The 15,398-nt window shown below is 44.9% G+C and overlaps 1 long non-coding RNA gene across 1 annotated transcript; it reads left to right on the top strand.

Annotated features, from left to right (window-relative positions):
• Positions 1 to 345: 345 nt before the first annotated feature.
• Positions 346 to 14,208, top strand: LOC134478649 (uncharacterized). The gene is made up of 3 exons (XR_010051391.1): positions 346 to 4,112; positions 5,700 to 5,884; positions 12,100 to 14,208. It is a non-coding gene; the product is annotated as an uncharacterized LOC134478649 (long non-coding RNA).
• The last annotated feature ends 1,190 nt before the right edge of the window (positions 14,209 to 15,398 follow it).

The raw sequence follows: 15,398 nt of genomic DNA, 5'->3' as shown, positions 1-15,398 counted from the left end.
GGCATTCCTTAAAGCCTCTTGGAATCATAGATGAGGTCCTGAGACGTGACTGGATCATGGGGTCAATTATACCTGGTGTTAGGCGAGAGGGTCTGATTGAAAGAGGCGGTGTGACCTGGAGGAGTGTTTCTCCCTCCTCAGCTTCTCCATTTAGTCTCTGCTCCCTGGACACCACGCTTTGAGCAGATTTTCCTCTGCCAGAGCTTTCCGTCCTGTCTTAGCTATTTTCTCTCATTGCTGGGACAAAATACCTGATACCCAAAATTAAGGAAGGAAAGGCTTATTGAGCTTACAGTTTGTGGAGGTTTCAGTCCATAATCAGCTGGTGCCTTTTGTTCTAGGTGGCAGAAGACAGCGAAAGCAGCAAGAACAAAACAGGTAGGGGGAGCAAGCCTCCTGTCTTCCTCCCGTCTGTTGTGAGCTACCACCCCACAGGGCAGGTGTAGCGTTCACACTGTCTCCCTGCCCTCCTCTTGCACAAGATGAGGATGTTTATAAAGCGAGGATCCCGGCCCCATGATGAGTCACTTAGTTAAACTTCTGAACTTTCAAGTTGCCACAGTGTATCAACCATTATACACCTCAAAGTTCTGCCCTGGAGCCAGCTAACTGTGGACTCAAATCTCCCCAAACTGTGAGCCAAACTAAACCTCTCTTCCCTTAAATTGTGGGTGTTGGGTGTTGGTGCTGGCAACTAGGAAAGTGACTCAGACAGTTGCTGAGTATCTGGTGGTGTCTGGTGGCACGGTAGGAGGATGCAGGGCTCTCCTGCCCCTCACCCTTACAGATAGAGGCCCTGGTTACCTTGGGAAATGGTGGAGAGGACAGGGTGAAGACCTGGCTTTTCTTCTGGGCTGCACACAATGTAGACTGAGTCCTACATTGAAAATACTTTACTGTCCTTCATTTAGACCAGAGAGGGATTTTGCTGGACTGCTGTTTTTCCATGCCATTTTTAAACTGCAGGTGTGATACTCAAAGAGTTGGGCCAGGTGCAGCCAATGCAGAGATGCCATCCACCCTTTCTGGAAAGTTCACTGCCTGAGTATCTGCTAAACAGTGACCTTTCACAGTTCAATATATTTGTTTAATATAAAAGGAGTATTCAGCAAAAGAATAATAGTCAATGATAATGCTTCTTCAAAAGAGGATCAGTGTCCTGTCTTTCCCCTAAGTGTGGGCATCTTGGTCAACTCTTCCAAACCCCTTTCTGAAACTCAAAGCTGCTCAGCTGCTTGTTGTTTTTTATCCAACCACGGGAGTCACCTCGATCCAGACTGTCTGGCAGAGAAGACAAAGTACTATTTCCCCATCTTGAGATCTCTTCTTGGGTCTGAGAGTGGCCACGACACAGTGATTAGCAGGAGAAAGGCACAGGCTTCACACGCAGGTTAGAGCCCTGTTGGAACATGTGGACCTGGAGCTCACAAAACCTGAACACATCCCTCTACCCTGGATCAGCGAATGGCGCTGACTCATGGGCAGAGGCTGGGTCCTGCCTGTTCCAGTCTGGCAGGGGTGCATGCACCACGCTGCTTCAGCGAGCAAGCTAACCCAGTCTGGGCAGCAACGACCCGCACACACCCCTGCCGCACTGGAAGAGCCAGGCCCCAGCATCTTGCAGGGCTCGGGCTAGCAAACAGGAAGTAGCACCCCACACACTCCCCAGCACCTCCACCTCGCCATAGGAGACCATCTTATCAGGAGAAACACAGGCTGTGATGATAACTATGAAGGTAAGATGCAACTGGATGTCTGTGGTGCTTTGGCGTTTCACTAACACTGCAGGTCTAGGGCCAGTGGTCTGACCATGGGTTCAGAGGCTAGTGGTATGCAGTGTGGCATCTAGGGCGATCTCCTGCTGAGGGCTGCAGCCGTTAGTGATTCCCTATGGTCTTGTTTTAGGAATCCTAGATCATTTGCATTGTTTTGCTGGGTTGGGTTTTATTCTCTTTTGTTTTGCTTATGTTAAATCTGATGGCAGGAGCAGCTATTTCAATGATAGCAAGATATATTATGGTAGCAATTTTGGATTTACTATTGGCTTGTTTTGAAGTCCTTTATTACATTCTTTGTTTTGTTTTTATTTTTTTCTATTCTATTCGGTTTTGTTTCATTTTTATCATGTCCAAAGTTATCTGCAGCTGTCTTGAAGACATCAAAAGGCATTATGGTAATTATTGTTGATTTGGTAATGTTTTTAGGCCTGTATTTCTTACACTGGTTTGTTTTGATTGGTTTTATTCTGTTTTACCCTCTTTAAAATTAAAACCAGAATACATCCTTCAGAGCCCAGCAGCCGGGTGGAGAGCAGCACAGAGCCAGATACCTGGGGCGCTGAGCGGATGACCCCCATCCTGACATGGTCAGTGTGTCTTTTGCACCGACTGTTTCCAAGGACCTTCAGTTCAAAATAATCCTCAAGCCCAAAGGCCACATTTCAGGGTGACATATTTTGGGAAGCCTTTTATTTTCTTATTTGGTGTTTAGTTTTAAGGGAAAAAATATTTTGGAGGGCAAGATGGGCACAGAAGCCTCAAGAATCAAACACTTCTACTGTGGTGTCAAAGGGAGCGCCCCATTCCTGTGCCCTTCTCCAGACCTGTTTGGAGGCTCCATGACTCTCTGGTCCATCCCTGAGCTGCTTACCAGAGAAAGGGGTTGGGGCTGTTGGGACTGGCGGATGGGGCAGTCCCAGTTTGTCCGTGGGCTGGACAGCCCAGATTCCTTGCAGAGAAGTGGATACAGCTTAGTGGCCTACCAAGGGCAAGCAAGGCTGTGAGGTGGACAAGCTAGAGTATCTTCAGAAGCAACTTTTTTGGGCAGATTAGTGATGCATTTTGGCAAAATTTATTTTTCTTCTTACAGTAAAAAAATCTCACAACCCAGTATTCTTATTTTTCTTTACTAGCTTGCTCACAGACTCGTTGTTCATAGATACAGTAAACATTTTTGCTTTTGTTTTCATGAGTCAGGATCTCGCTATGGCAATCCTCTTGCCTCAGCCTCCTGAGTCCTGGGATTACGGGAATGTGCTGCCACACCCAACAAAACACTGTAAAAGTGAGTGAGTGTATAGAATTGGCTTTATTGTTGTAACATTTTATTAAGGTGGATGTGGTTTTAGAATTATTACTTAAAATTTCAGCACCTACAAACCAAGGAGGGTAAAGGAAAGTTTACAGAGTGTACTTCTCTGCTTCAAATTGTGCTATCTGCAGCATCCAAAGCCCTGTTTCTTTAGGTGTGTCCTATAAAGTGGGTGAATTGTGTGTGATGAAAAGGATTCCAAAAATGAAAAGGCCGTGTTACAGGCCATAGAGGATCCTCTAAAATTCCGGCGTGAAGCACTGGATGAAGGCGCCTCTCACAAGTATTTAAGATTTGGCGTCCTGTAGAAAAGGTGGGGGTGCTTGCAGTGACTTCAGGGTGGATGCAGGAAGAAGGTGCTGTCTACCAGCCCAAGGCAGAGGCCAGAGAAGCCACCATATCTGCTGGCACCTTGGTCTTGGACTTCTGCTCTCCAGAGCAGAGAGAATCAAGTTCTGCGAAGTCTGCCATGCAGTGGCACTTCTCTCTGGTGCCCTGGCAAGCTGACAAGGGAGTAACAGGTGCCTTTTTTTCAGAGATCCCTAGGGAAGTCAGGGATGTGAGGAGTCCTTCGTGCTCTCTGCAAAGAACCCAGGCTGTCCAGCCCATGACAAACTGTGATTGCCAGTCCTAAGCGAAGAAGTACAAAACTGTAAACTCACTGGAGGTAGGGCGGGTCTCTTTGCAAAAATCAAGAAACTGGGTCTTAAAGAAGATAAAGAACTTCTGTGTGGAAGAACTGGGAATCAACTCAGTCTGAATATTTATAAAATTTTAGTAAACATGAATCTCACTGAATTTTCTTCCTGTTTGCCAGGCACTGCATGCTAAATGCCTGACATGAATCAGCTTCTTTATCCTCAGAATGACATTCGGACATGTGTACTATTATTTTTCTCTGGATGGCAGTAAAAGTTCCCAGATTTGAAGTCAATTCCCCAAGATCACACAGGCGCCAAGGGATGGAGTTGCAGTCGAAGCCCAGATAATCGGACTCTGGAGAATACTGTATTATCCATCATGTAAACTACTTTCTACTTGAACGGATCATTGGGAGGGATGATTTATGATGTAGCTTAAGGCAGAATTACATGGAGCACCTATATCAGAGCAGAAATATAAATTCAGTGATATATTAATCAGGGAATAGATCTTGAAGGTATTTTTAAAAGGCAAAGATCAGATAATATTTCTTATGAAGCTGGCATCTGCTTGGAAATATAAATTTATTGTTAGAGCACACAGACTTAGTTTTGTGATCAATTAATGAAAAGATCAAGAAAAATAAAAGCCAGCCGCCCTTGCAATAGCTCCACATTGACAGAGTGACAAGGTAGAGCTCTCTTTTATCACAGGGATGCACTAGAATTAGGTGGGGCCAGTGAGGAACCGACATCCTCTAACTCCCAAAGGTGACTTAGCTATGCTACAGGGTATATTCATGGGATTATAGACTCCATAAGATACCATAAGGTAAAATTAAGTTTCCTAAATGGGCATTGATATAGTGTTCTTTCTGTCTCACGCTCGGAAGTCTTAAAAAAGGGATTGGTAGGCATGTGGTTTATAACCATGGAAAGGCTGAGGGAGAAGACAGTCCTAGTGGGGGTGTGACAGATACCTGTGAACGCACCTTAATTTCCTGCCTCAAGTCCCATTGTTCCTCTGTCACAGCCCACTTGGGTCCCTGCCCAGGGGCGGATGCACAAATGGGAATGAAAGCTTGTGGTAGGATTAAAGTTCGTGGTAGGTGAAGAACTCAAAAGTGGGACTGACTGTATGGCTTCCTAGATTCAAATAAAACATCTGACTTTGCAAGCAATAAAGTCTTTTCTTGGTTAACTTGGGTATTCTCTCTCTTTCCATTTATAAATGATACATGCAATATGTCCAATGGGTTCACCCTTAAATTGTTTCTACTTTGAGAAATTGTGTATCAGTCTTTCTTAGAAGCAGAATCCTAAAAGCTCAAAACTGAGACTAGTTTGAGTCATAGTTAACCTGAATTATGGGACATGAAACAATCATGCCACAGAGGATGAGGCTTAGAACGAGTGAGGTCTTTTAAAAGTAGACCTCTCTTGCTTATAAGTGAAGGACCAATGGTTTCTGCGTCTCACCCTCCAAGATTTATCCCTAGCAGGCAGAAGTGTGAATCATGACTCAGCACTTCAGAGGGAAAATGAGAAATACTCAAGCCCACCTTTGACATGATTAAGAGGAGCCATCTCTTCAGTGGCCTGGAAACACGCAATGGATGTTACTCGTGCTTCTCCCTTTGACCCTCATCTCAGGGCATCATTTTCCGATTGGCCCTTCCGCCCTCGGGGAGCCCACACCACACTTCCAGAGTGCCCTAGATCTGCACACAGTTCCAAGCCTTTAGGGATACAAAATTTCTCAAAGTAGAAACAAAGTGCACTGTTCCAGTGCGCAGGATCAGGGGCAGGGAGACCTATGGAAGGGGGCCTAGTCTTAGAAGGATGAGAACAGGTTGGGTAAGAGGAGCTTGGCACGCATGGCGCAGGCCGGACCATTGGCTTCTGGACCATGCATGCCAAGCTCGTCTTACCCAACCTGATCCTGTGCAGTCTATTCTCTCCCTGCAGAGTGCACGGCGACCCGTTGAAGGATGAGGCGGTCATGTCACTTTTGGGTCCACATCATCCCGAGGCTGCTTCCAGCCTCACTGGAACAGTGGTCACAGCTGAGGACAGTGGAGTGTGCGGGAAGACGCGAATCTAGGAAAGAAATTAGATGGCACCTCTTCAGAACTTGTGCAAGATGTCAGGAGGTAAGGAAGGAATTAGTGATTTATAGCGTGAGGGCTCTGTCTTTATACAATAATCAATAACGTAGAATGAAAATGTACTCCTCACAAGCATTAGGTGGATATTATTATTAATGGTGAGGTAATTCAGACAACTCAATGGAGCTAGTTGAGCTGAAGGGTCAGTTCTCATTGTTAACTTAGAAGTAGTTTTTCCAAACTAGACGCTTGCTTCCTTTCACCTCGGTGATTATGTTTGTTTTCAGAAATGGGTTGTTTCTGTAAGGTCTGCTGCAGAGCAGTGGATGTTGTCACATCTATAAATGGTCTCCTGAATGCCTGCATGAGTAGAGAGGAGAGAGGACAGCAGATGACAGAGTCTGGGAACTGCAGGCTGTGAGTGAGTGGCTGCCTCCTGCAGGGAGGGAGCCTTTCTACTGGAAGGGCTTGGTTACTGCAGTGTCTGTGGCCCCTTCCAGGCCTGCGCTGCTGGAATCAGCTGGGAGTGGCAGTCAGCACTGTCCCCAAGGGGGCTGAGGAAGGAGCAGGACCTGGCTTTGAGATGTACTGCTGTGATCTTTTTAGAAAACCAGGCACCCAGAGTTATGACAAAGAGAAAACCATCATAAACCTTCCTGTGGGGCCCCGTTATCCTGCTACCATTGGGGTTTGGTTACTAGCTGACCCCACCCCAGTGCCACCTTGCACATGTGCTGTGGCTTACTAGGGGAAATGTGGAATTGCAGTGGAGTCCTGCTGACCAATATCAGCCAGTACCTTTCACTGGAAAAGAGAATTCTCCTCTAGAGGAACTTCCCAGGGTCCTGAGACACAACTCACAGGGCTTTTTCCGCTCTCCCATTGTTTACTCCTGCATTCTGGGATCAATGCCTGCATCCAAGTTCGTGTCCCAGGCTCTCACTCTGGAGGAATCCAAATGAAGAGCCAGAATAACTCATCAAAATTAGAGAACTTTGACGAATCTGTGGTATGAGATCATAACCACCAGGCTGTGGCTGAGTCCGTGTGCTCTAGACACGTGTGTGTGTGTGTGTGTGTGTGTGTGTGTGTGTGTGTCCTGGCTCTGTCACTTACACTCCTTGCAGCACTAGATCCATCAATTATGCAGAGCTTCAGTGATCCAGGTGGAAAAGCTGGGAAAGTAACACTGCCTACAGGCCTCTTGAGAGCTCACGCTGAGTCCTGAAATGCTGCTCTTTGCTGAGCATCCTCTGGACCGATGGCCAAATGATGGATAGTGCTCAGTCATGAAGGAGGAGGGAGAGATGGGCTTAAGGATGTGTGTTTGGCAAAAGGGAACTCAAAGCATGCACTTTCTCATCTAGAGGAACTTGAAGTAAATGCTCATTCAAAAGTGGCAGAGGATTCACGGGGCAATGGTCTCTTTGGTATTCTCCTAAGGAATTTTATGAGTGTCTGTTTTTCTTTCTTTCTATTATTGGAAAGTCTAGGGTCTTCAGAAACCCAAAAGTTTCAGTTTAAGTGATTCTTCTGCTTATTAAAATGCTTCTACTTTACTGGATTTTATGTCTCTTGCTGTTAAAAAGACGTAATGTCAATGGAAACATAAAGTTGGCAAGTGCAGAATGGATGGAGAGTTGCCTTGGAAACAGTGGGTACCACCAATCAGGGAAGAGATAGCATCATCCAGGAAGTCTTCCAATTGCTCCCAGTGGCTATCTGACTATAAGTGAACCCCGTAACCATCTCTGTACTCTGTACCCACAACCCCAAATCTTGGTGAGAAGGAAAGAACTTATTCCAAATACTCAGCGCTGTGGCCTGAAGATAAGTGGAGTCATCTAAGCTGTAAATCTTCCCTTTCCTTCTGCCATGGTAATGGCAATGGTGATGAGCCTGAGTGTCTCTCTTCCCACATTTCTGAGGTGCTTTCTGCTCATGGCCTTTTGACTCTGTGAAGCAGTTAGCCCTGGCCCCATCCTCTCTCGATGTCACAGATGAGCACTGAGGTACAGGATCTGCTCAGGGCTGCACAAATGATAAGCTATTCCAGTGGGGCTGTGTCTTAGTTACTTTTTATTCGTCGCTGAGACAAAATACCTGATGCCCAAAGTTGGGAAGGGAAAGGTTTATTTTTTATAGCTTTTGGAGGTTTTAGTCTATACTCATTTAGCTCTACGGCAGGGTGGCATGGTGGGGCCGCAGTTAATGGCAGCCAACAGCAAGGTGGAAACAGCAAGAGAGAGAGAGAGACCTGCCTTTTCCCAGCCGTTCCACTGTATGCTGACTCCACCCCTAGGTAGGTGTGGCATTGACATTATCAATCTAAGTGCTAGACAATGAACCAAGCACAAATGCACAATGCAAATGTATGACATAAACCATGACAGACTGGATTCCTGAAATGTCGCTGGGGAAGCCTTTCTCTTTTTGCTCAGGAGTGGTCTGGAGGAACCTTGCAGGAGGACAAAGGAATTTGGTGTTTGTTTCCCTAGGACCTGAAACAAATCCTGAAAGTGGGGTGGGAGCTCAGGATTGAGGGGTGACAGGTGGGTCTCCACCGCATCCTCCATTTCCACCCTCACTGAGACCTCAGTGCCTCCTTTCTGCTATGCCAAGGGAGTTTCTGACAAGGGAGTTCTTCCACAAAGCCTTCTGAAAGTAGCCTGTACCCACACATGGACCATATCTGTCTTTCCTGAATGTCCACAGCATGTCATCCTCAGAGCACAGTGCGCGGTGCTTGACCCCTTTTCTTATTCTCCCGTGGATGAGCGTCTCTTGCCTCATCACTAGATTATGACTTCTTAGAAGGCAAAGTTACAAACTGATGTTGTGAGCCCTGGCGCTCCCATTTCTACACCCATTGGTAGGATGATGAGTTTCAGCCCCTCTTATGCGGGAGCTAGGGTGGTTGTTGGCTTGCTTTTTGGTGCATATGGAAATGTAATATTCAGTTTTATGAGATCATATCCCTTTTATGACCCATCGAAGGTACTATAAGCAAGTAAACAAATTGTTCACTGTATCAGAATCTCCTCTTAATTGCTACCAGCTTGTTGATTTCTCTGTGCTAGGGTAGTAAATTCAGAAACCAGTTTGACTGCAAGAATCTTAAACTATTTTACTGACCGCAGTATAAGCATGAGCTATGTGTTGCTGTAAACTTAATCCAGAGGAGTTTAAAACAAATGAGCCAACAACCCCTCCTACACAGGAAACCCCTAGCCAGATGGCCATCTTCTTCCCCATCTTGCTGTCTTCCAAACCCAAAGAGCTCTCCAGCCAGCAGCCCAGAGCTGTAGGAGACGGAGGAAGCTCTGCTGCTCTCCACAGCTGCCCTTGATCCCTCTCCTTGGCACTCCAACCTCCCCCATCTGGAGAGTCTGGGCTGTGCACCCAGGAAGAAGTATCTGTGTGACAGTGTCTCCATGCTGTTGGCACAGTTACTCACACTCTACAGTGAAGTTCAAACTTGCACTTTTCCTGGCAAAACCAAGAGGGATGGAGAGGAGCTAACTTACAAGTGTTTTGTTCATTTCCAAATGGAACTTTGTCTCTGGGATTATTGATTGTTGATGTGGTGGCCTCTAAAGTCCTTTTAGCTAAAATTACAGGGGTTGAAAAGGTTCTTAGAGAACAAATTAACCATCAGAAAGGCTGTGCCAGGTGACAAGCAGGAAGGGAGTGGGTGCTGCTTTGGCAGAGTAGGGCCAGGTCTTCAGAATCAGGTGTCCCCAGTCTCTCTGCGTCTCCTGTAGGCCTCTCCCCCATCAGTATCTCATGCAGGTAATCTCCTCCTTTGCTGGGGGAAGAGGCAGGGTGACTGGAGATTGGAGGGAAGGGAGGTGTTGGTCAGCTCCCCTCACTGTGACAGAGGCCCGAAAGAATTGACTTAGGAAGGGAAAAGATTCATCTGGGCTCAGGGCTTCTGAGGTGTCAGTCCATGGTACCTGGCTCTGTTGCTTGGGGATGTGGTGGGCATTGCCCCGTGGTAGGAGTGCATGGCGAGGCACCTTGCTCATCTAATACAGGTTGAGAAGCAGAAAGAGATATGGGACAGGACTGCAACCTAGTGTTCCTGCAAGGGCAGTTCCCTCAATGGCTACATGGCCTTTCACTGGCCTCATCCTATGAAGTACCACAGGCTTCAATGGTGCCACAGGCTGCAGACCAGCAGCCTGCACAGAGCCTTTCAAGACACCGCAAGTCCAGGCCACAGGAAGGCCTGGGCTGTGGCACAGAGACACACAGGGTGGATTCTGAGGGGAGGGTTCATGAGTCACCTTTAGGAGACGACCTCTGAGCTCCGTGATGTCACGGGGATCAGGCGTGTGCCCTCCACCAGGTGGAGTGGCTCCCCTCCTCTGTCCCTGTGCAGAAGGTTGGTTTATTTCCCACATTTGTCCCCCAAATGAATTCCTTATGAATGCAGCCCTTAATGGAGGGCTCCTTTTCCTGACCTTTCCCCCAGGAATGTCCTCTGCTACTTTCGATAGTGTTTGGTGTGCAATTTTCTTGTGTTAGGAAATGATAAACTGCAGTACAAATAGTGGGCATTATCAGCAAATAGTTTATAAAACTTGTGATAAAATACATGTTTTAGATATTTTAAATTGTGAAATCAGGATAAGAAACTTACACGTATTACTCCTTCCACATTTACGGCCTTTGTATGAACATGCTATACTTTTTTTTAGTCAGGAAAGGAAAATTAGACATTAAAAGTTTAGTCATTGTTCCTAGATCAAATAGCTGGTGTTACAGAAGAATTTGAACTCAGTTTTCACTCCAAACCCTGTGTATTCAAACATTGTGCCAGGCTACTTCATCTTGGGATTTAGACTTTAAAACACTTTCCATGTGCCCTTAGCTACTACTTGGAAGTACAAAAGAGTAAGTGGGATTGTCTGATCACCAGGAATCATCTATGGTTCATACCTGGGCATGGTATCCGGCAGGATATTAGGGAAAGCCTTGCCCCTGGGACCTTCGGCTGGACACATCTCATGGTTTTGCATGTTGAGTGTTTGGGTATTCCTAAGAATTTTTATAGAGCTCCTAAAAATCATTTTCTATACTCATAATATTTTGTCAACATTTTGTGCATACATCAGAGGCTGCGTACAGGACTTTTTTCCTCTCATTCAAGGGTTTCTAAGAACTGGGTCATGTAGTAGACAGATTCTTATCCTGGGTGACGTTGACCCTGCCCAGGGCCTTGCACGTATAATTGCTGTGGATGTTTGCTCAAATGGAATCAATACCTTTCCCGGCCTTGAATATGACCCTCATTCTGCTCTGGCTTTGAATGAAGGAAATTATGTTCTGAATTACAGATTTTGCTTCAACTGATCTTTTTTCTAGGAACTCCAGAAAAGAAATCCTCGAAAATAAAATATGATAGGTAGGAAAAAAACAAAAACAAAAACAAAAACAAAAAACTGTGTTGCTTAGGTAATTTAATCTTTTTAGGCTTCCAAAGTTTCTCCAAAACATATATGCCCCAGACATTTATTAAACTCATAACTTCCAACATTTCTGTTTTACTGACATAGGAGATGCTGCACGCATCACAGGCTTCATATCACTAAGAACAGTACATGCTCATTTTTTAGGAATTGAATTGCCTTGTAAGAAGAATAACTCATAGGCCCACAGGAGGCTGTAACATGCTGAGTTCATGTGCCTTGCTGAAATCGGTATAAAAAAATACAATCCAGCTCCATTTCACAGATTTCAGACTTTACATGTTGTAAACAATGTTCAAAAGCTTCATCTTCACAGTGCTAGTAAGCTAAAAATTAAAACAAGCAAACAAACAAAAAATTTCTTCCCCCTGTACTAGACTAGGAATTAATGCTTATTTGTTCATTCATTAAAACTTTTTCTTTGTGCCTGAACTAACTTCTCCCTTTATGGGAATTTTGGTTTTCTAAAGTAGCTGCTCTTCAAAATCAGCCCAAATGAGTTCATTGTGCTAAAGAACAATTGACTTCTGTTATCCAGGTCTTTTGGTTTGCCATTGCCCTGATCTCTGTCTTTTGAAGAAGGATGGGACATTCTCTTTATGTGGAGAAATCATGCCCATGGCTGTAATTGTGAAGGCTTTTGCTGTCTATTAAGCTACGTTTGTGTGGCCAGCTGGGAGTGTTCCACGTTGTGAAGAGAATGACTTTAAATGTGGACACTTTGTAATAATGCTAACATGTACTGTCACCATGACATGCTATCATGACAGTATTTCCTGTATTCAGCTCTCAGGACCCTCACAGGCTGCTTTCTGCCCTGGTCTGCCGTCGCCTTTCTTCCTGGGACACCAGCAGAACCTTGAGAGACCTGTGTGGCCCCATGTGCTGTGTGCTGACCCCTGGTGAGCTCCAGAGGAGGAGGAAAGGAAAAGGGGATCAAAGTCACTCAATTGACCCCTCCAACAGGCTTAGGAGGGTGACACAGAGCACCAGTTTCCTGGGTGAATTCAGCTTCAAATGATTTACTGAAAATCACATTCCTTGGATGTAAGTTCTTATGAGAGAGTGCATAGGCAGGACTTTAATTTTTTTAAACAGTCCAGAGGCAAAGAGAAAGGATTTCATCAAACCCATGGCTGGACAAAGAGGAAAGGAAAATTAAAACATTTAATAGTACTGACTCCTCCTGGTAAAGATGGTGGATAGATAACAGCAGGCTACAGAGGCTCCCTGAGATAGTCAACTTAGAATTCATCCTGGTTTGATTACTACCTGTTTTTGTGGTTCTATACTACCTACAAAGTTGTATTTCTATTGATAGTTTTATGTACTGATATATGCAATTATACTTTATCCGATGATATAGCCAATTCTATTGATGATAACAAGATACAACTCAGTAATCATGGTAGAACTCCTTATACAGCAGTCTTATATGTCTTTTTAGTTTTAAGTGTCTATAGGAATATGTTTTGTATTATCCTGCTTTGTTCTGTTTCTCCCTCTAATATAAAAAGGATAGAAATACATGTTAAGACTTATACTTGCGTAAAACCTATAAACAGTTTACGAGAACTGATCTTATGACACATGATGAAATGAACAAATACATTGAAGGAAAAAAAGGCACTACAGAACCCAAAGCTGATTCCGAGTGTCATGATGTGAAATCCAGCAATACTACTATTCTTTGTTCAGAGTGATTTTAGTCTGCTTTGGTTTGTTTAATCTCAACATTAATGAAGATACGGATAAATGTATGTTTAAATGTACAGGATTGATACCCATATTACTAAGATTTTATTAAATAGTTGAACAGAACTATTTGCAGTCTTCTTGTTTGAATTTCCATCTCTATGTTCCACTTTTGTATCTTGAACAATTATTTGTAAGAGGACAATATGTAAACATCAGCTAGTGATTTATTACTGTTTATTTCTTTTTCTTTGAAAGTATGTACTATTTCTACCCGTTTTCTGTTTTGTATTGTCTTTCTTTAAATAAAATTTTTAAAAAATGTTCCTTGATTAAAAAAAAAAAATTAGTACTGACTCCTCACTTTTCCCGAAATCTGCAAGCAGTTTCTCTCTGACAATGACTCCTTTCTCCTCCTTTACTTCCCAAAAGCCTGAAGCACAAAGCATGGGACTTTCAGGACAGTGCTGTTTGATGCCTGTTGGTTTCCCTCCTTTCTCTGCCTGCCTCTGCCCCCTGGGGAGCCCCTTCATGGGGTGTTGAGAGGCTGGGAGGGGCGGCAAGTCCAGGGTGGTCTCCTGCGTTGTCCCGATTCCCAGCTGGAAGCCAGAGCGGGCTGCCTAGGTGTCCTGCAGCTCTGGGAGCCCCTTCAATGCTGCGGTTGGATTGGGTGACACTGATAGGCCAGGATGGATAAATTCCTGGCTTGTGCCACACTGACTGTGATGCTGGCTGGCAGGAGAAGCAGCAGGACCGGCTGGTCCTGTCTTGAGGTGACCTTGTGGCATGTCTGAGAGTAAAGCCAGGCACTGACGTCACGCCCAGTGCTAAGGGGTCCATGCTAAGGGCAGTCCACGTGGCACAGTGTCCTCTTTGCACAGTGTTTTCCTCTCACTCTGAGTTCTGTGTGGCGAGCACAGTTCCCCGAGCCTGCTCCTATGTTTTCCTCTGTGACTTCTGGTTAGAATTGTTGCTTTTCTCCTCCCCGAGAATGCAGATTTCCCTGTCAGGTCATACTCGCCCTTCTCTCTTGTGTTTCTGTTAATCATCACACATTAATGACTTTGTTCTTAGTTTTCTGGTCTTAGGAATGCAAATTCATCTGATTTTTCTGTATTTTAGCACACTCACTGTTACGTATATGAAATACTTTACAAACTGATAATACCTGGACTCAGGCAAATGTAATGAATAGTAATAAAGTACCTCTGTCTTGGACATTGAGTTGTTTTGTATCAAGACTCAAACTCAGGACCTCATGCTTGCTAGACAAGTGCCGTACTGCTGAGTTGTATCCCTGCTCCCACTGGTACTTTTCTTAATGAAAGTAAAGAGTTTATAAAAATGCACTTCATATGTAGAGAGAGAGAGAGAGAGAGAGAGAGAGAGAGAGAAATTAGAATCTAATATGAGATTGGTTTTTGCCTCAAAGATGTAATAATTCTGAATGAAATCCTGCATAATTACAAAATTATTTATATCCTAGTAAAGCCAAAGATAAATGTTCTAAGCAAACAAAAACTGTCCTCCTCCTTGCTGTCCCTTGTTCCCACCTCCTTGGCTGGAGGGCGAACACCACTGGACTCAGGAAGGAAGGGCAGTGGTGGCAGAGACCTGGGCCCTCAGGGGCCAGGCCAGCCCCAGCATTGCCCTGTTTGTGAGAAGGACGTTTGCTTCAGCTGCTGCTCGCTGGCCCTTCTGTCACAGCCTAAGTACTTCCTAACTGATGCAAGTAAGAAATTGGACACAGGAAGCAGAAAATGCACAGCGATTCCTCACACAAGTAACACTAGAAATTCCACCTGACCCGGCTGTTATCCTTCTAGGTATCTTCCCAGAAGAGTTAAAAGACATCACAGTATAGTGACCCATGCACACCTATGTTTATAGCAATGCAACTCATAGTAGATAACCCTTGGAAGTGGCCCATTTGCCCTGGAACAGACCAATGGATAAATTCCACTGTGTGGCATTTGCCACAGAGGAGACTACACATGGTCATTTGTAGGAAAAAGGATGGACCTTGAGACCATAATGTTAAGTGGGATAATCAGACACTCGAGATTAAATAGTGCACGGTTTCTCCTAGGTGAGAAACCCAAAGTACATATAAAGAGAAAAATGAAAGATAGGTTACAGGAGGTAGGGAGATGGAGCTTTCTCAGATGGGCAGGGGACCAAGAGACAGAAGAAAGGTGGAGAGGAGGGAAGGGCAGGGGAAAGGAAAGACGATGTGTCCAGGCCACACCATCCCTCACAGGAAATGTAAACACTGTGCACTGAAAACACAGACACATAAATAAATAAAAATTCCACTGGAAACCCTGAGTGCGTGAAGTACGATGGCTTAACCAAGGAATTCAAGAGAGGGCACGGTGAGTCACCGGAAG

Source organism: Cavia porcellus, unplaced genomic scaffold (assembly GCF_034190915.1).
Source record: "Cavia porcellus strain 051 isolate PalLab524CR breed Dunkin Hartley unplaced genomic scaffold, mCavPor4.1 scaffold_14, whole genome shotgun sequence".
NCBI classification, from domain to species: domain Eukaryota; kingdom Metazoa; phylum Chordata; class Mammalia; order Rodentia; family Caviidae; genus Cavia; species Cavia porcellus.
The sequence above is the reverse complement of the archived record's forward strand: the minus strand, read 5'-3'. Positions and strand labels throughout refer to the sequence as shown.